The 27,371-nt window shown below is 41.8% G+C and overlaps 1 protein-coding gene across 2 annotated transcripts in view; it reads left to right on the plus strand.

Annotated features, from left to right (window-relative positions):
* Window positions 1-27,371, plus strand: part of Tshz1 (teashirt zinc finger homeobox 1) — a 73,690-nt gene that overhangs the window by 32,162 nt on the left and 14,157 nt on the right. The gene's annotated exons all lie outside the window — the stretch shown is intronic.

Below are 27,371 nucleotides of genomic sequence, written 5' to 3' on the forward strand. Positions count from 1 at the left end.
GAGAGAGAGAGAGAGAGAGAGAGAGAGAGAGAGAGAGAGAGAGAAAGAGAGATCCCTGCATAACTGCATAACATCGCAGAATCCTCAACCCTCACTTGCCTGCCAGCTCATAGCACACAGTGACACTGAAATTTCTGATAGTGGGTTTAATTTTATTAGCTGTATTAGCCAAGAACACTAAGCCATTTAGATCAAGCCCAAGTCATGGGGTTTAGTGTGGGTGAGGCTTTGGTTCTCTGGGTATGGAGGGCAAGAAAGCTTATGGCCTTATTTTTCTTTTAGGCACAAAGCTAGTTTAATTGAAGGAATAATTTGATTTGCTGCTGCTATAGCAGAAGATCTTGAGATGTGGCAAATTTTCTCTCCTTTCACCCAAACTCAAGAATTTAATGCCAGCAGGTGAGCCTCTGAAGGCTGCTATCAAGTATACAGAGACAATAACTGTCTTAAGAGCAGAATTTTGTCAATATTTTTTGCTGTGGGCCAAAGAACATTCACAATAATGGAGTGCTAAAGCCCTGCTTGAAAATGTTGTGGAGTGAGAGGGAGTGGAGGATTTATTCCGTGATGGAGCCTGCAGTATTTTGGTTGTATCTGTGACTTCGGGATAATCTTTTTGCTGTAGCAAGTGAAGGCCCCCCAAATACACTTTGCTACTCAGGATTAGTGTCTGGTGGACAATTCTATACTGGGCTTGTGAGCTGGGAGCAACTCCTTGGGTTTGTGGTTTCTTCTGCTTCTTCTCCCTGACCACAACCTGCTGTCCACCTTTATCACATGCCTGTGTTTTCTGACATGTAACTCTCAATAGCAGCATGACCAGGAGCTGCCCACACAGTCAGGCTTGGCAGGGTTGCTGTCCCACTTTTGGGAAGGCCGAGCAGCTGCTGCATGGGGGAGAGGTGGGGCCTTGAAGCACTGCTCCCAGCCGCTGTACCTGGCTGGAGGTCCCTGCGTCTCTTCACAGCAAGTAGAGTCCTTTGCCCTTGGTTTTAAATATGCCATTTCGCCATGCTTTTGCAGAAAGTTGGTTAAATAGCAAATTACACAACCCACAACATGTAATGGGCTTGAAGACTTAAAACAGATGTTAGATTCAGTTGCCCCAATTGCCTTGCCCCTTAAGTTATCTTTGAAAAGAATCACTCCCTGAAATTTGGTTTTCATCTTTCTGTTTTTTCTTCTTGTGAGGACGGGCACCTGCATTGTGAAGGCTGTTTCAGGAGAATGGTTTTTTGATAGTGAGGTATAGCCATTTCTTCAATTTCACTAATGTTCTCTGTATTTCATAAAATTAGAGAGGAGAAACAGAGGAGCAGCCACACATGTGTGTGAGCCTGCACACAGAGTAGGGAAACACAGCTCTTTCTTCCTTTTGAAGTATGAAAATATCTATGAGTTTATCATTCAATGTACTTGCTGCTGTGTTTATTTGAAATGTTCACCAAACTTTCTTTTACTTCCTGTTCATTTTAGCAGAACAGGGTAATAGCAAAGGATTTTATTTATTCAGGGCCATAGGGCAGGCAAAGTGAAAGTAAATCCCAGGCTTCCGGTTCCAATTGCAAACCAGAGAAACAAGATACTATTTTCTAGAATATAAAGATAAAGGCAAAAGACAATTAAATGCTTTGAGGGAGTTTGAAATGAGAGAAACCATCTCTGATTATTTTTTGAAGATGCATATGAAAAATACATGCAAGCTTACAAAAACACTGCACCCGGTGCATCCTCCGAGCAGGCAGGACTTTCTGTGTGCTTACTGACGGCGGCAGAAGGGTGGCTAGATCATAGTATCAGTGCTTCAGTAATTGCTTTCTGCTTCAAGTGTAAAATCCTACCTGGGTCTGACTTAATAATTATGCTGATTTTTAATGAAGACTTTTTCCTTTCAGAAATAACATACGATGAGGTTGCATGTGGAACGTGGTAGAAGTGTATTAATCCTTAGTTTTGTCTAAAAAGTAATAAATTTTGGTCCACATTCCTTTTATGCTCCTTTTCGTGGGTATATTTCAAGCTTTAATTTCAGATTGCTTAGGTACTATTTTATCGCTTTATATAATCCAAGGATTATTTATTAGTAGATAGGGTGAGTAATAATGAACCCAGAAACACAGAGCTGAAAATATAGGGATATTTTTTGTGAATATGGTGGACAGATAATTGGCTCGTTAATAGAGGGTTAAAGTGAAAGAAAATAGAAAAAAACCCGGATTTTCAGGTTCAAAAAAATTTTTTTTTCCTCTCATTTGGAATCTATTTGTTACATATTATAAGGAGCTAATATTTTTGGTTAAATATGACACATGTTTAGTTGCTTCTTACATCTGTCATGTTCATCATACATCATGTATTCGTCCAGAAGGTCTAACTTTGCAAGTGAGAGCATCTGACTGTGCTAAGTTCTCGACTGAGTCTTGGGTGACCAAAATTGGAGCTCCCTAAACAGTAAAGAAATACCCACAAGCAAAGCTGCAGAAATCTAGTGTTCTAGTGGACAAGCAGGGTCTCAGGCAAGCCTCCTGTTTCCGAGGCTGCCTTGGGCGTGAAGGGAGGGAGGGTTGGAGTGGGTGGCCCAAGGGCTGGGGGGCTACCTGGTGGTTTGTTTCATGGTTTTGTGAGAGGCAGGCCATGTGGCTGTCCAGGGAATCCTCCCTTGCTCCTCTGCTCTCCATTTCTGCCCAGAGGCTCTTACGGATGAGAATGCAGTGCTTTTAGTACTGCCTTCACTTCACGATCCAGCCTCCCAGGTCTGTATGTCCTGGCAGCGCTGTCTCTGGACGTGGTTCTCCAGTGACCCCACCCCCACCCCCTTGGCTCTGTCAGTACTATGATCAGGAAAAGCCCAAATCGCCTACCTCCAGCTCTTCCCAGTCATTCAGGGAACAAGCTCACAGTAGGAGAGAAGGTTAGGCATTTTGAGTTCTTTGTCTCCTCAGGCATAGACTTTGGGAAGCTAATGAGTCCCATTAGGGTTTCGGCTCCCCAGATCAGATCTCTCTCAGCAGGTTTAGCGGGCAGGTCCCACTCTGCCCTGGGCTCAGTCTGGGCTCCACCCATCAGCATGGAGTCACACTCTGCCTTTGCATACCCCACCTCTCCACACCCTCAGTCCTGGCGCAGGACCTGGAAGAGCTGCTTTTAGTGCAAAGTTTCCAGTCTTTCAGGGAATCCTTTTCTTCCCCCCTCGAGGTCTTCCTTCCAGGGCTTTGGCCAGCACCCTTTCTGTGCCCGAGCCTGTACTAGGTCAGTCCTTCAGCCCCAGCAGCCAGAAGTTGGAGATGACTTCCCCTTGCCCTCCACTGCCCTGGACAGTGGCTGGCGCAACTGGACATTGAGGAAGTGTGAATGAATGGGTGGATGGACCAGCCAGCTTTGGAATGATTGTACTGCTCAGCTCTACCAATCCTTTTGTGCTGAGGTAGGATTTCCTCTTTTCTGGAAGCTGAAGGAATGACCCCTCTCCATAAAGGGACTTTGTTCTTCATGGAAGGCAAGGGGGTTAACTTACCATCACAGCGTAAGTTCCTAAGAGATCTAAGGAATCAGAGATGGTTCTAGGGTGCACATAACATCAAATGTGGGAAATCGAAGTTTATAGCAGTGTTTGGCTCACGTCACTCGGGGATGGGAGAGAAGACGGCAGTGTTGGAGGGGATTCCTCCCAAGTGTTGAGCTGGGTGGAGCACCTTGCAAGCCTCTTTAGTGAGCCAGGTGAGGCTTCCTGCTCTAATGGTGGCGCCTGCCTGTTCCAGAGACACCAGCTCCACATGCATCTGCAGGGAAGAACCTCGAAGGAAGCCCGTGACACCTAACCTAGGGATCCACCGGCAGGCTCTTTACTCTGTTACTGCTGTGGAGTCTTTTTAGAATTTTGGTTTTATTAATGGTCTTTTCATTTTCCCCTTTTTACCAATTGTACCCATTACTGAAGAAACTGTTATTTTATATTTCTAGTTTGAGAGAAAATTATGGGGGAAATAATTCCTAGCTTATCTTATTTCCCATTTGTAAAACTTTTCTTGTTATATGGAAAATATAGATATATTTTTTAAAAAAACAAACCATGAGGTGACGGCTGTATTTACCAGGTTCCTTTTTTGCTCTCTAAATGATGAACAGCATTTTACATTCTATTTTCTGTATTTTCACAGTTACTTCTTCAGGGTTTTTTCTTAAGACTTGGCACTTACTGCAAATCTGTCTTCATGTATTAATGACTCTTTTCAGTTACGTGTGTGAAACATCTACTCCTGGAGTTATTGCCAACACAGGCATCTACAATTCTGTTATCTTTTCCAATTAAAAGCAGTGTCTCCATGTTGTTCTAGCTTACATTTCATGGATTACACATGAGGAGAGTTATTTTTCCATGTGTTTTATCAGACATGTATTTTTTCCTTTTTGAAATAATTTTTCTTATATTATGTATTCATTTTTTTTCTTCAGATCTGTTCATTTTCTTATTGCTTTGGAAAAGTGATAATAAGGGTATTAGCGCATCTTTCTAGAATATAGTTGCAGATGATTCCCTTTGGTTTGATATTGAAAAATAGTTTGTGGTGGTTTTGTCACTTTTTACTATGTTTTGAGATAGCATGGCTGATACTGATTTATTTGGTAACATTTTGAACTCAAAAAGCAAATGTAAAAATTAATGAAAAATTATTTGAAATCCGGTCATCTAGAAATAGCGAAGATTGATCCTTTGGAATATGTACATAGTATGCAACCTTAGTGATAAGCAGAATGTTTTGGACAAGTCTACAATTGTTGGAAATTTGGTTTTCTCCCAGATCCATACTTTTAAACAACCATGTAATTAATAGCTTTGTATGTATACCTTGGCAATAGCCTCATTATTTTCCTGTTAAATTCTCAAAAGTAGAATTACCAGGTCAGAGGTTTTAGTTGTTTTAAATTATTTTGCTGCATTTACTGCCAACTTGCCTTCTTCCAACCCTGCCAGTGGCATGCATTTCTCTGGGCTATGGCATTTTTTGATGTACTGAGTTGTTTTTTATGTAGTTTAATTGGCCCTTTCCTGCATAGTTTCTGCCTTTGAAGTAAAGTAACAGGTCATTCCAACCCTCAAGTTTATATAGATACTCAGTTTTCTTTTCATAGATCTAAGTTTTCTGTGCTTAAATATTTGTTATTCCTGAAATTAATTTTGGTATATGGTGTGAGGTTGGCCTGTAACTTTGTTATATTTTTCCAAAGCCAGTTTCCCTAATGTCACTTACTGAAAAATCTTATCTTTCTACGTTGAACCCTAAAAGCTACTTTCTTCATTCACTAAATTCTTACCTGTACTATCAACTTTCATTTAAATTTTAATGAACAAACTGTTCCTGCCCTGGGACCCCTTGTTTAAATTATTATAGCAATAAAATACGTTTTAGATAACCTATAGCTTCCCCACCCCCATGAGCTTTATTCTTCCTTACCAACCAAATATCTTTCTGTTTATTTGTATAACTGCAGAATCATGTTGTCATCTTAAGAACTAGTAGTTTAGGTGGTTTGACTGGAATAGTATTGCATTAATAAATTAATTTAGTATTATCACATCTATAGTAGTTAATTTTCCCATTTAAAAAATAAAATTGGTATGCTTTCAATTTCATTCAGGTCTTTATTTATTAGACTATGAAGTTTTTTGAGTTTGTTTCATAGGTCTCTCCTCTGTTCTTGTAAAAATAGCATCTCTTAGGTTTTTCTTGTCTATTATTGGTGGCATTTGCTCTTATAAGCAGCTACTTTTCTATCTTTCACTGGCTCCTGTTGGTGTATTGGGCTGCCGTTGCTTTGTGACACCTTCCTAATTAGCTTTTTATATTAACAGAGGATACTTCTTACCTTAATGTGTGGTAATTAACAATCCAGTGCTTGTATTGTATTGTTCTATTGTAGCTTTTCTATTTTGAGAAAACAGTAGCTGTTCAGCATTGATGAATCAATGACAGATTTTTTTGGTTTTTTAAAAAGGCAGATATCAACTGATGGTGATGCTGTAAAGCCTCTTTGACTAAGTCATTAGTGATGCGAAGTATCTCAAACCACAGCGCCTGAGAGTGGTGCCCTGCAGGGGTTTGGGAGGCAGAGGTTGGTGGGTTGGGACAGAATCACTGAGATACCAGGACGATGTGGCCTGAAATGCCTCCAGTCTGTGAAGGCTGTCTTAAAAAAAAATCTTTTCAGAGTGAATTGGCAGGAAAGGGGGCTTAACTATAATGAAAATAGTGAAAGGGACTGTATTGTAAGTATTAAAAAGTGTCCACCTGAGAGGGGTTTCAGGCCGTGTGGCAAGGGACTTTAGGAAAAGGTGTGCTAATGACGAACTCTTCCCCTTCCCCTAGGCTTCAGGCTCGAGGCTTGGGGAAGGCCTTTCACAGTTATCATCCAAACGTGCCACTTTATAAATACTTACCAGGTTTTCAGCAAGTCAGCATTATCTGGTGGCAGTGAATAAATCTTTAAAAACTTAGACAATCACATGGGTGTGTATTTGCAGCATTTGTTTTCATGGCACATGCCTAATTCTTGTTGAATAATCGAGGCATCCTTTAGTCCGAGCCTGAGCTGGTGTCTGCCGCCATAGTGATAAGTTTGGGGCCGTTTCTCACCGTTGTTTTTCACCTAATATGAAAGAATGCTTCTCCCTTCGTGATTCTACTTGGTTTTTCAAGTGAAAATAAAATTTTGTTTTGTTATATTGTATACTGTAATTTAGAAGCTGAAGTGACGTTTTGGTCAGCTTTTATCAGCATGTTTTGTGCCTCTTAGGCTGTTCTACCTTATCTGTGAAAAAAATAAATGTCCAAGGATGTATGGGACTGTAGGATTATTTCGTATGATAATACATCAGGCTTTGAGGCATTAATGAAAGTATTTTTTCTTGAAACACAGTGAAATCTCACATATGTGGAAACTAATTAATTATTATTATTCTAGAACAGAACTAAGGTCTGGAAAAGAAAAAAAAGAGATCCAGTCTCGAAAGTCCATGCACCAGAGTCATGCATTTACTCACAGGCACACCACCACCACCGTCCTCGTTTGCCATTTTAGTTTTGTTTTGCTAATTGTTACAAGACTTGTGCTCCTGAATAGCTTTTCTAGGCTATAGTACATTAAATATTTGAAAATTGGAAGTGAAGGAAGGGTACAGATACTAGAGAGGAACGAGAGCAAATACCTTAACAGAAAGGGAGAAGGAAGTGGAAATAAACATAATAAAAGAATAAACAGTATCGAAAAATATAACATTGTATGCCTTTCCTTAGAAATGAGATAAGTTCTTTGCCCCTGGGTGGTCATCACTGATTGTTCCTTTGTTTTATTTCTAGTTCTCAGGAAGATTTTAACTTGTGTTTAACATGATTTAAGCAATGTGGCAAAAGCATGTGTATTCTATGTAGATTTTTGAGTGTTTAAACATTTTTATAGGATTCTATTTAAAAGGATCAACCTTCAGTTATCCAGAAAACATAGTCTCCCTAAACAACTTCCTACTTGGGTTCTGATTAGTTGTGGTTTTACTCGAGGATGTACTTCAATAATTGAATGTATAAATTCTTTGTGTATTTTCTGGAAACACTTTTGCATATAATTTATTGTGGTTAAACATACTGTCTGCATCTGTTTTGATGTGTATAGCTGAATTGGCTGCACATGATTTGGTTGTGTCCTCCTGACGTGTATACTTCCTCCCTTTCTCCTTTACCATATGGGGTGCTTTTGCTAATACTGCATTTGGAAGAGGACAGTGCTTGCTGTGTTGTTGCAGCGTGTGCAGGTCTGGTTGAATTCCTGTCTGCTGTTTACCTCTAGCGTTTGTCCTCACACCTTGGTGGAGATGGTGTGCTGTTCTTCTGCAGTGGTAGAGCTGAGGAAATGTTGCTACAGGTGCGAATTTGACCACCAGGGTGCATTTGGCGCAACATGAAACAAATGTGCACAATCCAGGTAACATGCTGTTTGCATTTAAACCCACACAGTCACTTTTATATTCTAACAGATCTGTTTTGTCCCCCACATAGCTGAGGATATACTCTGAGTCAGTTGTCACTTCTTCAAATTTATCTGCTTGATACCTGATACAGTACCTAATAATAGTGCAAGTATTAAGAAAATGTCATTTGTATTTTTAATAGCTATGTGATTTTCTTGAGATTATTAAAAATACATATTTAGACTGAATACAAATTAAGGAATTGAAACCCAGTTTTTAACATTCCTAGTCAATTCATTTTCATAGACAATAGCTGTCCAAATTGTTTGATCTCTTCAAAGCACAATGGAATTGTTACTTGGAGCTGCAGTTACAAAACCAAAAGATAATAGACTGCTATGTGTGTATTTTACTTCTTATACTCAGGAGGAGCCTGGACTAATGAAGAAAAATAACATTTGTACTTATGTCCTAGAAGAATGTCATAGTAACTATTTATTGCTCACTAAAAAATTAAATTACTTAATGAAGGTGAATTATTAACTTAATTTATTAGGAATTTAATTTGGGAGCTATTTCATGGTGATATTGGGCAAGGCAAGAATGATAACGCTTTAATGCAGATATTCAAATGCCTTTAAGTAGGCAACTAAGTGCATTTCAACAGAAATGGATATTCTGTACTTTAAGTAACAGCAGTGTTTCCAAAAAACCCTATTATCAGTGTAAGTATGCAGTCAGTAGGGGAGTATGATTTAAGTAGAATTTGTGTTCAACAGTAGAGTTGTTTGTCATAGATAGACATTGTGTCATATTTTATAAATTAGGTTCTCTTGCTAAAAGATTTTGAAGCTGTTTGGTGGCAGAGTAGCTGCTCATTGTTAACTTTGGGTTATTAAAGTGCAGAAATCAAACTGATCAAAGCATCCCAGGCCTGGTCACTCAAGCTGGGTCATAGTGGTGGTATGTTAGATCCTACACAGAACCTGCTTGCCTGGCCTTCAAATAGGGTATACTGTAATGTCAGTGCCCTTACTGGATAGTAGTTCTTTCCCCACTTTAAAATGCAACAAAATGAAGAGAAGAGAGATTTTTTGGTACCTTTATATTAATTAAAGATTATAGTGAAACCAGAACTGGCAAATTAAGGCGAATTCACTGGAATCTTCTAGGCATATCTTTATGTAATTATCATTGTAGTTCTTTTATGGATTAGGTGGAAAAGTGGGAAAAGCCTCATTTTTTTTTTCTGTAAGCTTCTCTGTTTGAAATTTCGTGATTTAGAAATTCGATGATTCTGTGTATTCAAAATGGTTAGGATAGATATATAGTTACAATCTCTTAATGAATAGAGGGATTTGTTGTAATAGTGTTTGTAGATAGGATATCATGTCTGCATCTTGTACAGCAATTAACCACTAGGAAGAATGTATGCAATGTGTTAATTGTTGGAACTGTCCTATCAATTTGATTTGAAACTGTCTCATTGCTATTTGTCTGTCAATAAAATTATGGAAAAAATAAAAAAAAGAAATTCGATGGTTATATACTATCTAATGTCTTTGGGTAATTTTCACAGCAACACATGCCACAAAGAGATAGGAAGATAATATGTATACTTTATCTGCCCTAAAGAGAAGCCCTAGCTAGCTAGGTAGCTGGAGATATTTTTAGGCTTGAAATTGAAGCTTTTGTTTTTAATCTCTAAATTGTATTATTTTAGATGAGGTCTTCTCACTTATGATTGACTTATGCATGAAATGTTGTGATATTTTAAATATCTAAGTGACTTGATTCAGTCACCTGTGTATCAGAAAACAATGTTTATTTTTTGTTTCAAACTCATGTGAAATATACTACTAGATTTACATCCATCCCTGAAGGAATGGCCTGTGCTGTTTGTTGTAGTTTTAAAGCGGAAAGTTAAAAAGCTTTATCAAATTGATCTTCAATTGGGAGATCATTAATGAACTGACCTCCCTCGTTGACAGATCACTCAAGGTCCCAAATAGCATGTGATTTCCTTTGTTTGGCAGTAATTCATTTGGAACCTTTACCAGAAACCTTAATGTACGCAGAAGATGCTAAACTATTTTGAAGTGACAGTCCATTTATTGCTGTGCCAAACCATGCCTCCTCTAGTCAAGGACCAAAGGGAAACCCGTAACTCTATCTGTGTTTCAGGATCTTGGTCTGGATGGGCAGCAGAAGGGAGAGTCCAGTTTAATAATTATTAGAGCAAGGGCATAAACAGAGGTTTCCATGAAAAAGTGTTTTTTAAGGCTTTTTGAGTATCTTAGGATATTTTGTCAATTAGCAATTTAGGAAATTGTTCAGTTTTTTAGAAGTTGATCTAAAGTTGCTGAAGAAGGTTGGTATTAGTAGAAAGAGGCTGGTATGTGACATCAGCTAGCAGAATGTCTTGCTTTTGGCTGTGGGGTTTCTCTGTATGTGTTCCTGTTTGGACAGCATTATATCACTGTACCCTGGTCTTGATGGGACTTTTATGTGGTCCCCCATCCTCATGGACCAAATGACGTGCCTATCCTTGGAGTTTTAGGCCTGTTCCTTTAAGATCAGAAGTTCTGCTACTTCCTAGATGGCATATTGCCTGCCTTAGTTCTTGGCCTATTGAATAGTAGGATTGTTGCAAGCAGTAAACCATACAGGACCCCTGAGGTTCTGAGACCAAAATATCAGTGCTGCAGTCATTAGGGGTATCTAAAGAGTTGGCACGCACAGGACGCCGATGAGCAGTGGAGAAGAGGACTTCACAGCCTTCTGAGTGTTGCTGGTGAGATGGCTAGAGCAGCAAAAGCTGCTCTTTTGTCTGGGAAGTACTCACCTTTGCTTGGGCATGACTCAGTGCTTCTGTAGCCTTATTGTGGTGTGCAAAGGTCACACTGTGACTCTTCCTCGGTGCTCCTCTGTGATTGCACAGGGTTTTGCCAGGACATGTGAACACATGAGTTCTGTTTTGAATTGAAATCACATCTGAAGTAGATGGGAACTGCCATCTTATGGACCACATGCACTGGAGTCTTAGGTGCACATAATTTTGACCTGTGTTCATCCTGCAGGTAAAGTAACTCTCGGGGTGCATATGTGCATTAGCTAAGGTTCATGTAAAGTGATGAGTTCTTTGTATTCTTCATGAATACCAGGTATTTAGCTTTACCGTTCTCATTAGGAAAAATAAGGAGTACTTCATTTGGACAAAGGGATGAACCCCCTTCCCAGCAGTGATTTCCCATAACAAACACATTCTTTGTATTTAGTATTTATGTGACACTCTATCTGAAACCCAGTTACTGTACACAAAGCTATCTTAAGAAACACTGTCCCACATGTCCTCCCACCTGGACTCAGTGTGAGGACTGGTGAGGACGTGCCCAGATACTTGGAGATAACGAGAATGATGGCAGTGATGGTGACCGCGATGTTAGTATTTGCTATAATTAGCTCACATGTTCCCAATTTATTGTTTTGTAGAACAACGTATACCTATTTTAAACAGTAGTGCAATGTGGTGATGGCTAATCTTGATTTCCAATCTGGGTGGCTTGAAGATGCCTGTAGTTGTGAAGCAAACCTCACAGAGGTATCGCCTACGGCCTGCAGCGGGCTCCCGGCTGCCCTGGCTCGCTTTCCTCCTCTCTGCTTCCTGGATCCACCGGCTTAGCAGCCTTCTGCTGCCCCACCTCGTGCCACTCAGGCCCTGCTGTGGAGCCGGCCAGCCCTGGACTGGAACCCTGGCAGCTGTGAGCCAGACTGACTTCTCCTCCTTTGAGTTGTGGGTGTTGAGTATTTTATTCAGCAGTGAGAAAGATGACTAATAAAAGTTGTGTGAAGAAAGAATTGACATTTTAAAATAAAAAAGATTTAAGAAGTTACTTTTTCCTCTTTCTCTCTTCTTTCCCCTCAATATGACCAATAAAAGCTGTTTGACAGCTGGTAATCCCAGTACTCTGGGAGGCTGAGACAAGAGGATCACAAGTTTGAACCTTGCCTGGGTAATTTAGTAAGATCCTATATCAAAAATGAAAAGGAGTGGAGGGCTGGGAATGTTGTTCAATATGAAGACCTGGATTCAATCACTAGTAATACACACACACACACACACACACACACACACACACAAGCTTCCTGGTTCCTACCTTTCTTGGGGCTCACAGAAATACATACATGAACATACATGAACAGGGACACTTTCCCTCACTTTCTAGCAGGACCTTGCTGGGGGTGCCCAGTCTGATGCAGGTGTGTTTACTCCAGATAGTGCTGTCATAGTCTTAGCTATATTTGGGTGCATTTATTTCCAAGTATGTGTTCCCAGTAGTTATCATCGGATTAAAGAATATGTGTACCCTTAATTGGCAAATAATTCTTCAAAGGCTCGGCCAGCTTTCCCTTCTTGAACATATGAGACACTTTGTGCTCTGAACAGTCCCTGGGCTAAAGCCACACAGCCCTTCCCGTGGCTTTGTGCCATGATGGTGGCCATCAGCCCCTTGATTCCAGCACTGTCTTCCTAGGCTAAGTCTTGCATGTGAATGAAAGAATGAAGATATGAATGAGGCAGGCAGAGCCTGAGGGATCTTTTGTGTGTCCAGCCCACTTACTAGCCTGCTGCTTCTCGTGTTCTCTTGGCCTTTTACTGCACAGGTACAAATTCATTTCAGCAGCAGACATCTATTTGTATCTTTATGGACAAGATCCATGTCTGCCACACATTTGTATTTCCCTAGAATTTGGCCCATCTCTCCAAGGTGGTGCTCTGAGCATTTTGTCTCAGAGTGGGTGGACTGAGGATGTTCCTTTCACATCTCACCTTTAATTCCTGTGAAGACAAAAGCTGGGTCTTTGTCTTGTTTCTCTTGCCCAAGGAGCTTGATGCCAAGAAGTTGAAGCTCATGTAGTGGTTTCAGGATAAAGGCAAGAGATGATCAGAGTCCATGTGTGAGGGCAAAGTCTTCTTTTCCTTGCCTTTCCTCTTACTTTGGTCCTGTGTCTCCTTGCTATGCACCTCACGGTGTATGACGGGGGTTCCTGCACTTGGCATTGATTGGAAACAGTAGCTGTCATTGAGTGCTCACACCCAAGCTTACAGCCGTGACACATGAGGGGCCCAGGGAAATCTTTGCTTTCCAAGTTAAGGGACCCACAGGCAGGGTGATGGAAGGAACCTGCTCAGCTTTATTTGTGCTGTCTTCACAGCATCTTTAAAACCAAAAAGTGGGTGGAAACCTGAAATGAGAAACAAGTGGGAGTCCTTTTTCCTGACTGCCCTTCCTTATCTGGATCAGGAGTTTCCCTTCTTGGGACCTCCCTTTAGAACCTCGTTCATGAGAGACTCAAGGTGGCTGAGTCACAACCTGACTAGGCCTGTATCAGAATGGGCTGCTGTAGGAGCAGCTCCTAAGCCTCTGGCTTCACATGACAGGTTGCTGTGTCACTCATATTGCAAACCAATCTCTGTATATACTGCACACTGCCCTCGGTCAGGGACCAGGTGAATGTGCATATATCATCTGAAGCCTTGCCTGTTGCTGCAGCTGGGTGAAAGTCGTAGTGGTTTGCACACACATAGACTCCTAAAGGCTCCCGGAAGGTAGATGGTCTTATGTTCACTCTCTTTTCATTGGCCACATCTACTGCCCAGGAGACACAGTGGCATAGTTGTACAGCATACTGAGAAGGGAAGAGGCTGAGTAAAACACCTCAATGCTTGCTCCATGGCTAAGAGAAGAGGCAGAGGAAGAAGAGTTGAGGGAGAAAAGGGTGGCATATCCTGTAGCTGTAAATCAGAAATCTTTTTAGAAACTGGCAACTAATTCTGCTATAAGAGAGGGCCCCCAAGTGCTCTGGGTAATGGGGCCACCACTGTGACACATTCAAGGCTTGCCAGGGTTACTCTTTTGAAAGACTATTTAGTCATCTCTTCACAGAAGTACGTTCTCTAAGCATGCTGCCAGACTTGTCAGCCCCTACCTAGCCTGACCACTGTGCCTACTTCCATAAGCTTACCATGCACAAGACCTGCAGCAGTGACAGAGCCCTGGGACTTCAGTGTTATCAGTGAGAGGACAGAAGCCACTTCTCACGGCGGCCGCTTGTGAGACAGACATGAGCATTCTGAGATTTTTCCGCATGTGCTTTCAGTCCTGACTTGCCTTCCTTCGGGGTTTCTGGTTCTTTCTATCCTCGTTGAAAACATAATTTTTCATTTCATAGTTACGTGGTATCTTCAGTTCTTAAATGCGACCGATAAGTCACAGTGCACTTCTGAGAGGTAAATGGCACAGGCGCTGGCAGAGATGGAACCTGCTCTGGGGACTTTAAACCAAATAGTAATTTTGACTGGGGAAGGTGCATGTTAATTTCTGTACTGGAAACTTTAGAAATTGATGTGGGGGTGGTCATCCTGCAAACCACACTCCAGTGACCAGGTACAGCGTGGAAAGAACCCGGAGGACAGCCGGTACAGGGGCTGTGCCTGGCATACATGGCGTGCAGGATGAGGCTGCCAGGTGCTAGAACATGCAGAAGGAATTCATCAGGCTTTCACAGGTTTCTCCAAAGATTCTCATTGCTACAGCCTCCAAGAAGGGGCTCTTCCTTTTGTAGAGTGGTAAAACCACACAGCAGACATAGTTAAGTGACATCACAGTACTATACTGGGTGATGTGAAGTCACATGAAAGACAGTTACATTTTTTTTTTCCTTTTATCCATTCAACAAACATTTGTTGAGTATGTGCCAAGCAGGAAACAGCCCGTATAGCATCAAGGGCTTATAATGTCTAGGCGTATGATGTAAGCACACTGACAGTCTGCCCCTGGGCCGGGACCATCTGGCTGCTGCTTTTCAGCCTGAGCAAACATTATTTCCTCTCTTTAAGATACATTCACGTGCAGCATGTATTCTGGCTCAAGGTTGGACCTGGTATGATGAACAAAGGTGGATGTCATCATTTTTAGGAAGTGTCGCCTTCCTCTTTGTCTGAAAGCCACAGTCTCTAGGCTTGGGTTCTCTCAGCATCCTTCCTGTTCTGTGCCTCCTGACATCCACATCCCCACCTCTAGGATAGCTCTTCAGCTGCCCCACAAGCTGCCCTTCACACCTTCTCTTCCTGGGAGGCTGGGCACTCCTCTGAGACACGCACTCCTGCTGGTCTAGGCTGTGAATGCTGTGGTGCACCACTTTGTCCCCAGCCTGCTGGGCGCCCACTGTGTCTGGCCCCATGCTACTGGCTCTCTGCACAGGCCAAAGGGCACTTGTAGGCTGGACTGTGTCTTGCAGTTCTTCTGAGGCTGCCCTTCCCAGTGGGAGCTCAGGTAGACTATGGGCTTTGCCCAAGGTTTCTATATACGCTCTCTCCTCGATGAAGATGAGAATCTTGAGTTTGGCTGAGCATCCAGAACTCTCGTTACCCCTCTATCTCTGACATCATTCTGTGCGTACTTGAAGAAGTGTCATCTGTTTCAGGACACAGGTTCATTGGATGTTTGATTAAATGTGTTACTGAGTTACTCGTAATCCTCTCTTTTTTAAAAAACATAAAGACATGAAATCATTTTTCAGCAGTGTAACCTGCCAACCTAACATTATGTCTGTGGCCAGACATAATGTCAACATTTCTCTCTGACGTATGCTGCCTCTTTGAGGGCATTGGAAGGCTGAGTGTGTGGGTCTGTGTGCATTTCCACCCGCGTGGCTGCCGTTTGCACTGTGCTCCATCTTCGGTATTCCTCAGTCTCTCAGCGTGAGATACCCTTTCCTGTTTAGTTAGATATCAATATAAGTAAGTTACTATTACCAGTGACCAATATATCCTCTGACACCATATAGTATAATTTATAAGTCCCTGTTCTTGCAAGCAGATGAGAGCATCGCAAGCTCTTACCACAGTTAAATTAATTTGAATACGTGTTTATCAGTTAAGGAAATGGCTTGCTTTAGTTATGGTGCCAAGAGACAATACCCGTATCCAGGATGTCTGTGTTTCTTATTTCCATCTTGGCAATTAAACTACAGCAGTTGTGTTTTTTGTTAGTCTTGGTATATCAACATTTTCTACAGATACAACAGTTCAGTGTGAAGAAAAAAAAATCCGTGTGTTTCTGAACTGATTTACATTTGTATGTCAGCCCTAGCTGGCCAATTTTTATGGTATTGAGGAAAACAAAATGACCTTTTACCAAGTTTTTGATCCTAGAAGAGTCTGTTTTGAATTTGGAGGCAAGCAAGCAGTAGAAGAAAAGGGAAGAAGCAATTGTTGATTTATGCCATGATGCTAGCAATAGTCAGAGCTCTAAGATGCTTTTCAGCTGTAATTGTATCTTTGCTCAAGGCTACTGTAGTTATACTACGTTAAATTCCATTGTCAGTCAGCTCTGTGCGTTGCAGGGAGCTGCTGATACTGACCATAGAATAGTCCAAAATCTCCTTTGTTCACTTCTCTTACTGTGAAGTGCAGTGCTGTCTTAAAGACTTGCGATGCTGCTTCTCAAGATCATACAAAGCCGTACATTTACAGAGTTGTACAATCCTTACGAAGATATGTTAAAAACTTGCCTCGTTGACTGTCCTCTTCATGTCCCTGGGTTTTATTATGATTATTTTCCAAAAAGAAATTGAAAACAAAATATCATCCAGTAAATATGTATGCGAATAGCAAGTACCTGAAATGGATAGTTTACCCTTAACAGGAATAGTAAAGCGCAGCGCTGAAGCCTTCAGCTGGCTTCTATCAAAATAATTATCTTAGCAATTATCTCTGCCGTTCAGTTAACTTTTGCATGCGGATGGTGTTTCTGAGCCTTTGTGTTCATCAACCTCATGCTTCGAGTTCTCCTAGGAACTATTATACTGACAGATTTTTTTTTTTAGTGTTGAGAAAAGGAGAAGAAAGAGAAAGGGCTATTTGAAAGGAATTGCACTCTGATTCATAGGTAGTTAGCAAATTATTTGGAGATCAAGGTGACTGCCTGCACTGTGAGGTGGGCTCTTTGGCAGGGTCTCTCGAAGCCTGATTAGACCCACAATACCTGCTGCACGCTCAAGGCCAGCAGTGTTTCTAGGGCAAGGAACTGTACAGAAATAAATCAGGACCAGCCCGTCAACATGCATACACTTAAATATCACTTACGAATTTCATTCTGAAGCTTTAACCTCGAGTCTTGTGTGTTTTGTTTCTGCTTTTTAAGATTGAGGGGGCAGAAATTTTGCAGTTATGAACTCTTCAGGCATCTTTTGCTCAGTTGCACTTCAATCCAAGCTGTACCATACGCAGCAAAGCAAGCTGCTTCTTTCTGCTCCTACTGATCTTTCCAGAAAAGCTTATCATACAAGAAGTGTTATTGAAAGAGATACTTTTCTTTTGCTTAAATGGATATATTAAATGTGTTTCTGTTTTGAAATATTTTAACTTAATGGAGCAATTTTATTTTCTTTTATATGTAGAATATGATCTCATTTGTTTAAATCTTAGGCTATGGTAGAAAATGTTTTAGAAAGAAGCAGACTTTGACCCCCTCTTTCCCCTTTAACCCTGTATTCATGATTTCAAAGCAGATTCCTTTGAAGCAGAATTTGGTTTTGGTGGTGCTATTTTCTCACAGTTCACCCCTGAGGTGGGACCCTTGACTTGTCCTGCTGTGGACTTGGGGGAGAGACACTCCAGGAAAAGTAAACTCGGTGCTTTTCTGCTGTCGTGTTTGATTTGGGCTGTGTCCTAACAGTTGTTTGAAGCAAATGTGAAACGCAGTGCCTGCCTGACCCATTTTAGCAGCCCATTATCATAATTTCACCGTCGTGTGGCCACTGAGTTAATGTACTTACAAATGACAGAGAAAGTGTGTTACATGACCTTAGGGTTTTCAAAAATTAAATGACGTCGTAGGTCGTATTTCAAAGAATAGCTAAAGAGAATGGTTTTCTTTCCTGCACAAAGTGTCACTGCATAGCAACAGGATATTGTATTTCTTTTTTATTACACAAAAATGTGAAGCTTTTAAATTCCTAGATTTCCCACATAAAATTTAATATTGGGGAAGGGAATGAAATACCAATGGATAAATTTGTTTCCATCCCGTATCAATCCCTCTCACTCCAGACAAGATCCTTCAAACTCAGGAATATGGAAATATTTTGTAATTCTTGTCTGAGAATAAATTTAATGTTTCCCCCCTTACATGAAGATCATGAATCCCCACCTCGAAGGCAATAAAATACTCGCATTTACTGAAATACCTACCAAGGATTGCTTGATGGTGTGGATCATTTTCTCCTTATGTACTTTAGGAGTTATTTTTGGTTTTAAAAAGTATTGTTTGGAAAGTTCTCAAGTGTAAGATTCCATGAGAACTGAACAGAGGCTTTTATTAGGGCCCAGAGTGCTTTCTTTATTCCTCATGTAGCACGGAGCCCTTCACCCAGGCCACACATGGGGGCTCCAAGCAGTGACCAGCCTCGGGCCATGATGCAGGTAGTACAGTTGTCCAGTGTCCTCACACTTAGCTGTCAAAACCAACTCATGTAGCTTTTCCAGAATTTTCTTTCTAGCTTAGGAATTCAGTAGCCAAAACAGTAGCTTTAGAAGGCGCCCTCAGGACTTCAGTGCAATGTACTCATTTCTAGGTGGTAGAAAGTACTGGTTCCTCATGGCACACCAGGAGTCAGGGCTTCTTTTCGTTGTGCTCATGTGGAAATAGGCAGAAGACCCTGCGGGGGAAGGAGGCAGCTTTGGGTGATATGGGGTGCCGACACACTGTAACTGTAGCCTGCCTGGTACCAATTTCCCTGGTATGTAGCAGTTCTTTGTTTTTTGGGTTGTTTTTTTTTTTTTTTTTTTTTTTTTTGGAACTAGGGATTGAACTCAGGCCCTTGCGCTTGCCAGGGAAGCACTTATTCCACTGAGCCATCTCTCTGGCCCCATAGCAGTTCTTATAATGGACATAGTCCTCAAGGAGCAGAGGGAAAGAAGAACAGGACAGGCCACTGACTTATGTTCTGTCAAAATGTAAAGATGTCCTTTAAAAGCCAATGTATGGACTGAACAGGAGCAGCTTAACTTTTTTTCCAGCTATCACCTGTGGCCTGCGGTGAACAGTACCTGAGTCAAGAACTAGAGTACAGATTCCGTGGCCAGCCGAAGCCGTGCTGAGTCCTACACAAAAATCTCATCAGTGAAATCTGCAGCTTTACAAATGTCAGTTTTTTGTGGAACCCCTGGAAGTACTGACATAAAGAATATTACTTAAAGTTACTAAGATTTGATGAAGCTTCTAAATTTAATCTGCACTGTATTATGCACCAAAATTAAATTGCAGGGGAAAAAAGATGTGGTTGCAATGTGTACTTAGAAATGACTTGTCATAATGGAAAATAATTTTAACCCAAACAATTATAGCATTTAAACATTTTTCTGACATAGCCAAAAAGTTTTTATTTTTGTTGTAGATGTTGTGGCTCTGAAAATTGCTTTATTTCCTTGACTTCAATGAACATAAATTGCATGGCTCTATTTTCTTCTAGAAATGAATACACACCATGATTACAGATGTATTAAAATGTTTCCTCTGACATTTTACATCTCAGCTCTGCCCACAGTCCTGCAAAAGCTGGTGTAGAGCCGCATTCTGCTAGTCTGAATGAATGGTGTCAATAGAAACAAGGTTGTGCCTCATTTGGGACACAGGGTGGTCAGGTAACCAGGCAGATACTGTCTTGCCTGTGGGCCACTGAGCCACGTGTTACATTGGGTCCAGTGTTCCTGTGGGGGTTTCCAGGAGCAAGACCCCAAGATGGGCTTCCAGGAGCCCAAAGGTTGCTCGGTTCTTCCTGGAACAGTGACTGGGCTTCTTCAGGGTGGCATGTTGCACATTGCAAACACTTGGCTCTAGGTGATTTTGACTTCAGGGGACACCTTAGGAGTGGAGAGATGAGAGGAAGAAGGGGACCAGTTCATTCTCTGAACAAGTGTGTATACACTGAGGCATAGTAGCCCACTGTTAAGAGAAGCCCTCTCTCCGAGCTTCTGCCCTGGGTTGCAAAGGGGTTTCCAACAGGCATTCCTGTTCTTAAAATGGAGAGAAGGGAATTGTTACCCATTTTTGGTTCTCACACATACTAGAGTAGGAGCAAAATGGTGAATATTTTACATCAGTAGAATGAATAAAATGGGGCATTCTAAGACAATAGCAACATGATATCCTGCGTGGTGTTTTACATTGTTTTGCAGACAAAGGACAGACAGGACTACCCTTCTAAATGAATGTGAGGGACAGGGTGAAAATCTGCATCCCCTAAGAGTTAGCTTCTTAAAAAGCAGGGGGTATGAAGGGGTTTATTCTTACCATAAATCGCTTTGCCTGTCAGTCAAATGGAAAGAAAGACAAGTCATGATGCTGGCTATTTTGGTGATAGAATATAAATCACTGACGATTAAATTATTAGATAATTTGGAAACGTAACAGTTTGCATTCTGCACTTCCAGTTGTTTTGCTGACTTGCACTTTTCTTGGCTGTCCGGGATTTTATTAACCGTCTTTACGACATCTATCACCTCCTTCCTCTTCATTTTCCAATGGGCAAATTTTCCCAGGAAGGAGAGTTGCTGTACTGATGCCTGCAGTGGCTGCTCCAAAAAGATTGCTGTATTTTCATTGACATGCAGTGCATTACCATAATTGGCTTTTCTACATGATAGGAGAGAGGAAATAATAATGTCATTTTATTTACAGCCAGAGTGTCGCTTTATGAGACTTCTCCAAGTTTCTGCCATGCTGTGTAGGTCAAATGACATCTTTTGATCAGTCCTGTCCAAAGACATCAAAGCTGAGTGGCATGTAATGGAGACCTAGTGACAAACCAAATCTAGAAAAGAAATAAGACTGCCAGTTTCCCATTAAACAGCCTGCTAAACAGCACAGCTTCCCCGTGTCGGCTACGAGACCACTCTGACCACCTAAATCAGGGGAATGAAAGGAGGCTGAATTGGACATTAGTACTGCAAATGACTGCAGTGATTGCCACCACTCCCCTCCGCCCCCCTCCCCAAAAAATCAGCAAGCAAACCATGCGAGTTACAGTGAGACTGCTCTATGCCCATTCATTTCTCTCCTGCCACTTGCTGGTTTTCTGATCTGGTTTATTTAGGTTTGACATCAGCCAAATGGTGTAGCAGGATATCTCTGACAGATATTCTTACTGATTTAACGGGAGGCACAACTCAGGAAAGATGGATCTTCTGAGACAAGATTTCGGAGTGGTTGTTTTTTCCTTTTCCACCCCATTTTCTTCCTTTATGATTTGGGTTGATGTGTTCCTGTTCACAGTCAAATCATTAGGGCCGTCAGAACTTTTGAAGAACTGTGTTTGATTGATGATGTGAGGCTGAATGTCGACTGATACAGGTGGTAGGTGACTGGCATATTGGAAATATGGTTTTTACAAGTATTTTTAAGCAAGTGTTTTATACTAGAGATAGATTTAAAAAGGGCTCCCCCAACTCTCATAGAGAAACATTCACTCTCCCAGGTGATTAGGACCACATGCGTATGTTTATATCATGCATATAAAAAAGGCAATGTATACTTATTTATTTGTGTCACGCTTTGCTTCATATTAAATCAGTGTTCACTCGTCCTTTAATTCATTGTTCTCATTAGCACTTCACCAAATCCTTACTTTATCCTAAGTACTGTGTTGGTTGCCAGGGTCCAAGGTCCATTAAGATGTTGTTTTATGCTCCAGAAGAACTGGCCCAGGAGGAAGACATCTCTAGACTTAGGATTTTATCTCCCTGTGCTATGACAAAGCGGCCATGGGGTGCAGAATCTGCACAGGTGGGGAGGGTCCACGTATTCCACGTAGGCTGGCCAGGTGGCTGGGCCGGAGACTGGTCATGGCAGGACAGAAGTTGGGCTGAGCAAGGAGGTCGCTGTAAGGGGGAACCTCATCTGTGCAAATGTTTTCCTGCTCACCCCTCTTTTTTATAGGAGTAAACAGATTTTCTTTGCTCTCCCATCTTTTTTAGGGGACTAAAATAAGCATAAAATAAAATTTGTCACTTAGATTAAGAGTACAGTCCAAACTGTATGTAGTAGGTGTTCATAGTGTTTGCTGGGCAGCCACACCACTGTGCATCTCTAGAACTTCTACCCCAAGCTGAACTTGTGCCCCAGGAAGTAGTTACACCTGTCCCAAGCTTTCTCAGGCCCGGTGACTGCTCATCTGCTCTCAGTCTGTGACAGGCCTGGGGAGGAAACTTCCCTCTGGGCTTGACAACAGTTCATCGATAGCAGTGCCAGAGATGCTCCCCTCTGCAGCCTGTCAGGGCTGATACCTCAGGCCACAGCTTGTAGGCTAGAGGTACCCAAGGCCAGTTTTGTTGACTCTGGAAACAAAAATGCTGGTTTTACAAATAGATTACCAAAGCTTCTGGCAAGGCTACTTGCCCTGCTGGTGGGCATGGGCCTCGCAGTATGACTGTGTCAGGAACCTGGCTTGGGAGCCATGACCTGAGAAAGTCACTCTACATCTTCCCTCCCATAGAGCTTTTCACTCAGCCCCTGTGCCTCAGTTTTCTCACCCAGATATATGGAAGGAAGTAATAGGGTTCCCTTGCAGGTTGTATTAATAGGGCTAATCCCATTAATACATGTAGAACACTTATGATTGTATTACCTGTTGATATTTAGTGACTTTCATGCAAAGCATAATGCTGGTTGAGGGGAAGTTCTGTGAATATAAAGTGTTTATTCTAGAACAAATAAATTAATTCTTTCAAAATAATAGTCTACTGTATTACTTGTCCACCCACCTGATACTGTGTTTTGAGACAAATCCCCTTTTCTTAGGTGGATCATTATCCACCTAGATAATGTATTTCGTTACTATTGGAGATTAGATTTTAATGTTGCCTTTGATAAAAATTCGGCTTTCAACACTTTGTACTGAGAATATTTCTGTGCATACCTTTTTTGTTGTTTCTGGTAGCATTTTGGGAACTGTTAGCATCAAGCCTCATTTTCCTCTATCTGATTTTGCTTTGTTAGCTTCTACTTTGGAGCCACTCCTGTACTGTAATTTAGATTCTTTTAGTCTGGTTTGCTTTCTATCCACCAATGTGTGTCTCCTTTTCCCTTTTTACTTATTGATTAAAGCATGCTCAACATCTCTTTTTTTGGCTGGCTCAGCCCACCCTGGGGGCGGGGCTGGTGCAGCATGTGGTGCTAGGGGTTGAACCAGTCCCCTGTGCCTGCCTAAGCTTGCCTAAGCAGGCACTTTAGACCACCGAGCTATCTCGCCAGCCCCCTCAGCATCTTTTTCCAAGTGATTTTGTGAGTAGAACCAAAGGCAGAAGGGAAGAAGAGTTAGGCAAGACGCTGTAATTGAAGACTAGCTGGTCTTGTAAGGGATTTTTCACTTGTGGAAATGGAATGGAATTTGTTTCTTATGCTGCACAGTTGCATTTTTTATTTTATAATCTTTCCCTCGAAATTATGTTGTCTCAACCTTGTACATTGTCTAGGAATCCTACCTATGGTCAGCATCTAGATGTGTTCACAGGGTGGGTATAGAAGAAATCAGACAAGAAAACCTCCCTGGACTAGAATTATTATTGTGAATGTTAAATTTTCTAAATGTGTGCACTGAGGAGTTTATGTTTTGTCCACTAATTATGTGGACAGAACATAAACATCCTCATGCCAGCCTCTGCCTTGGTTATCAGGGGTGGGGAAGGTGAAGAAAGCTTGCAGCTGCAACCTGGACTCCTGGCTTTAGCACCTTCTTCGCCTTTTCAGTCAGGAAACTGCCTCTCCTTCACTCCAGGATGCAAATGAAGAGCAAAATCCATTCACCTGCTGAATTCACTTCCCTGGTGCCCTAGGCATCCTGGGCCTGCAGTCTTCCTGAGCCCCTTCCTGGCATGCTCAATAATGCAGCAGAATTTTGCACCACCAAAGTGTCACCTGTCTAGGTGAGTTGTGCCCGTGCCTATCTGAAGTGACAGCCATCTTTGAGTACCAGGGGCTCTAACTGACTTCCCTTTCATCATTTGTGTTGGGAAGGGAACATTTTCGACAAGGTGGTTTCCTCTTCTCCCTGTCTTTTCTTCTTGCCCCTCCCGCCTTTTCTCGCCCTCTTCCCCTCCCGCTCTCCCAATGCACCTGATCAAAACATTATCACTGACAAAGGTTTTTCTCTCCAAATTAAATGAGTCCAACCAGCCTGGGAATTTTCACGAAGAAAGAAAGTGCAATGCTGATGTGCAAAGTTAATGAATCTGGTGGTGGAGAGAACATTATTGAGCCTAGATAATGTGATCCAGCCGCCTTCCTTCTCCTCACGCTTCCTGTAAAGAATGTATGGAAGTTAGTTATGTGGCACAATTCTAACATCTGTCCTACCCCATAATGGCAATTTGTGTAAGTAATGGAAACAGGTTAAATACTTCCTTTCTAATGTTGCCAGCAGGGATGAAAATGAACATTTCAATGAAATCATTTCGACAGAGCCGAGAAGGGAGGGGCATAGACAGATTCATCTCTGCTCCCTTTGGTGATGGAAGCCTAATGAGAATGCTGGGATGTATAGTTTATCAGATGGAAGAGGAGAGCAAGTAAGTTTCAGCAGTAGAATCGCTGCAGAACTGAGCAGCAGCACCTTGGCCTCCCTGGCAGACCTTCGCTAATAATGTGCTTTCTTCATTCTAGGAGAGGCTGGGAGGGAGGGGGCTGGGAGGGGCTTGGTCTGTGTGATCCTCTAATGGGCTGCCTGCAAGGGTTCTCTCCAGCTGGAGCAAACTGCAGAGGTGATCTTACTCATTGCTGGGGACCCTGGCTTAAGACATAATGCGAGGAAAGGGCACTTCCATTCTCTTCATTTCTTTACAATTATAGATAATCCGTTCTTGGAATGGCCTTCTCTCTGCCTGCAAAGTCACTTCCAGAAGTTGCTCATGTGAGGAAGATCCATTTGATGTGAATTGCGAGTGCTGTTTAAAAAGATTTCTAAATTGGAACTTAATTCTTCCTCTCTGTATACATAAAACACATGACTTTGTGTGCTGAGCACATGGCAGGTCTTCTGGCCAGGGGATGCGAGTGATGCCTGGTGTGCTGTGGCCTTACAACTTCCAGTGTGAGGACGGGGGCTGTTGGAGGTATTTCCCTACTAGAATGCTGTGCTCACCTGGGCAGTTCTCAGGTCTCACTACGTGTCTCCTCTATAAAGTACTTGGCTTGATGTCCACATGAGTTAAAAATGGAAATATTTAGTCAGGTAGCTTGTTACATGGAATTCCAATAGCTGAGAGATTTCAAATATCCAAATGTGGGGATATGACCAAAAAAAAAAACCCCGATTATCTTTTATTGAAAAGATACATCTTTGACTTTTCATGGAGTGCCTGCCTGGCTCTCAGTGGGAGCAGGTACAGGTGTGTGCCCGCCCCATAGTGTGGGTGCATATGCAGAGTTCCCAGCGTGATACCTGCTAAAATTTTCAGGATAGACTCAACGCTGACTTTTAGAAAGCAGAGCATTTTCGGGGAAGTCTTTCTTCTATTGTTGCTTCAGCTCTTTCAGCAAAGCACCCACACTTTTGTTCATCTACCTGAGGAACAATGGTGCCGATGAGGCAGGGTTCCGGGAGCGTTCTCCTCCTATGGAATACAAAACAGGGTGGCTCAGGGAAGTACTTTTCTTGTACATAATTGGGGTGCACAATAAGATGTAGGTTCAGGGGGAATTGAAACCTAATTGCTCAGAGCCAGTTAAAACTCGAGGGAATTTGGAACTTTACTACATTTAGCCATTAAAAAACAAATACAGCTGTCACTTCTCACCATCCTAAAAATTACTGTTGACAAGTGCAAGTCTTGTTTTCTTTAAAGCAACAGAGATATTTTAAACAATGTTGGGCTGTGACTCCAGAGATATAGTTTTTATCTAATTTGCTGAAGGTACGATATTTGCGCCTCATTATATAGTTACAGTTTGAGATGAAAATATTTTTTCAGATGAATGTGTATATTTACATAGTAAATCGCCGGGGCACACATGGTTGGTGTCATATTAAGCTCTAACCACGACTGTATACATTGCCTTATGTCCACTTGCATTAGGATGCACAGAATTTCACATTGCTTGGGATGACAGCACATCTTTAGGGACACATTGGCATCCATAAGGCACATTTTATGACAAAAATATTAACAAGATTTAATTAAAAAATGAAGTCTAGCCATGAGATCCACTTGTCCCATTTCATCTTGGAAACACATACCCACATAATGCCCCAGTACACAGACATACATACATACTCATGAGCACACATGTACATGCACATGTGTGTACACACTCAGGCACACACACACGCACACACACACACACACACACACACACACATGCCCGAAACCCAGTAGCCCCTTCTTGCATGCTGTGGGTGCTTGCGTATGCAGAGGTTTCATCACGGACTGCCTGGCAGCTTTGTGCGTCACTCGGATGACGGGACATATTGAACATGTTCACACTGTCACATTCTGCATTGTCGGGTGGGGCTCAGGAAGGGCGGGGGAGTGAAGGCAAAGCTGTTTTGACACAAAAAGAAATAGCAGAAACGATGATTTGGAGTCTTTGTTTTATTTGATGGGGAAAAATGTCATTTATTTCTATAAGTAATTGTAAAAGAAGAATTTTATACTACAGTTACCATTTCCAAGCTCGCTCATTCATCATATTCCTGTAGTGGGGGAGGGGGCCGCACAGGTGTGCTGCGGGTATGGTGGGCAGGGCTTTTCTGGAGGAAAGGCTGAGATGCCCACTTCGGTTTTTGCAATTCAGTAAGTAGGCTTTCTCTTAAACGTATTTTAGGCTAAAAAAACTGTACTTTTGTTTACCTTGTGAAGTATTTTGTTCTTGTAGTTTATCTAGAGATAAAAATGTCTACAAATGCTATAAATACATCGCAGTACATTTGCATCCATAAGAATTATAGATTTTTTTGAAAATTGTAGCTCCTAATGAAAACAAAGATTTTTGGAAAACTGTAGTGAGTGATGAAAACAAAGGATCGTCATACACGATCACCCTAGATGAGCTGGTACATTTTGGTGTCTCTGTCTAAGTAAAAAGTTTCTTTCAAAACAGCATCTTGGAATGTAATTGTGGGAATTCACTGATAATAGTAAAATAAACTAGTTATTCTGATAAAAGTTACATTTTTCTGTCGCTATAATGGAGAGAGGGGTTTTGTTTTGGACACCGGTATTAGCAAAAGGATTTATTTAAAGTAAGCCCGAGGGGCTGGAGAGATGGCTCAGTGGTCTAAAGCACCTACTTGAAACAAGCTTGGTAAAGCACAGGGACCGCGGTTCGATCCCCAGCACCACATGCCAGCC

The sequence above is a fragment of the Octodon degus genome, unplaced genomic scaffold (genome assembly GCF_000260255.1).
Source record: "Octodon degus isolate 3935 unplaced genomic scaffold, OctDeg1.0 scaffold00120, whole genome shotgun sequence".
NCBI lineage: Eukaryota > Metazoa > Chordata > Mammalia > Rodentia > Octodontidae > Octodon > Octodon degus.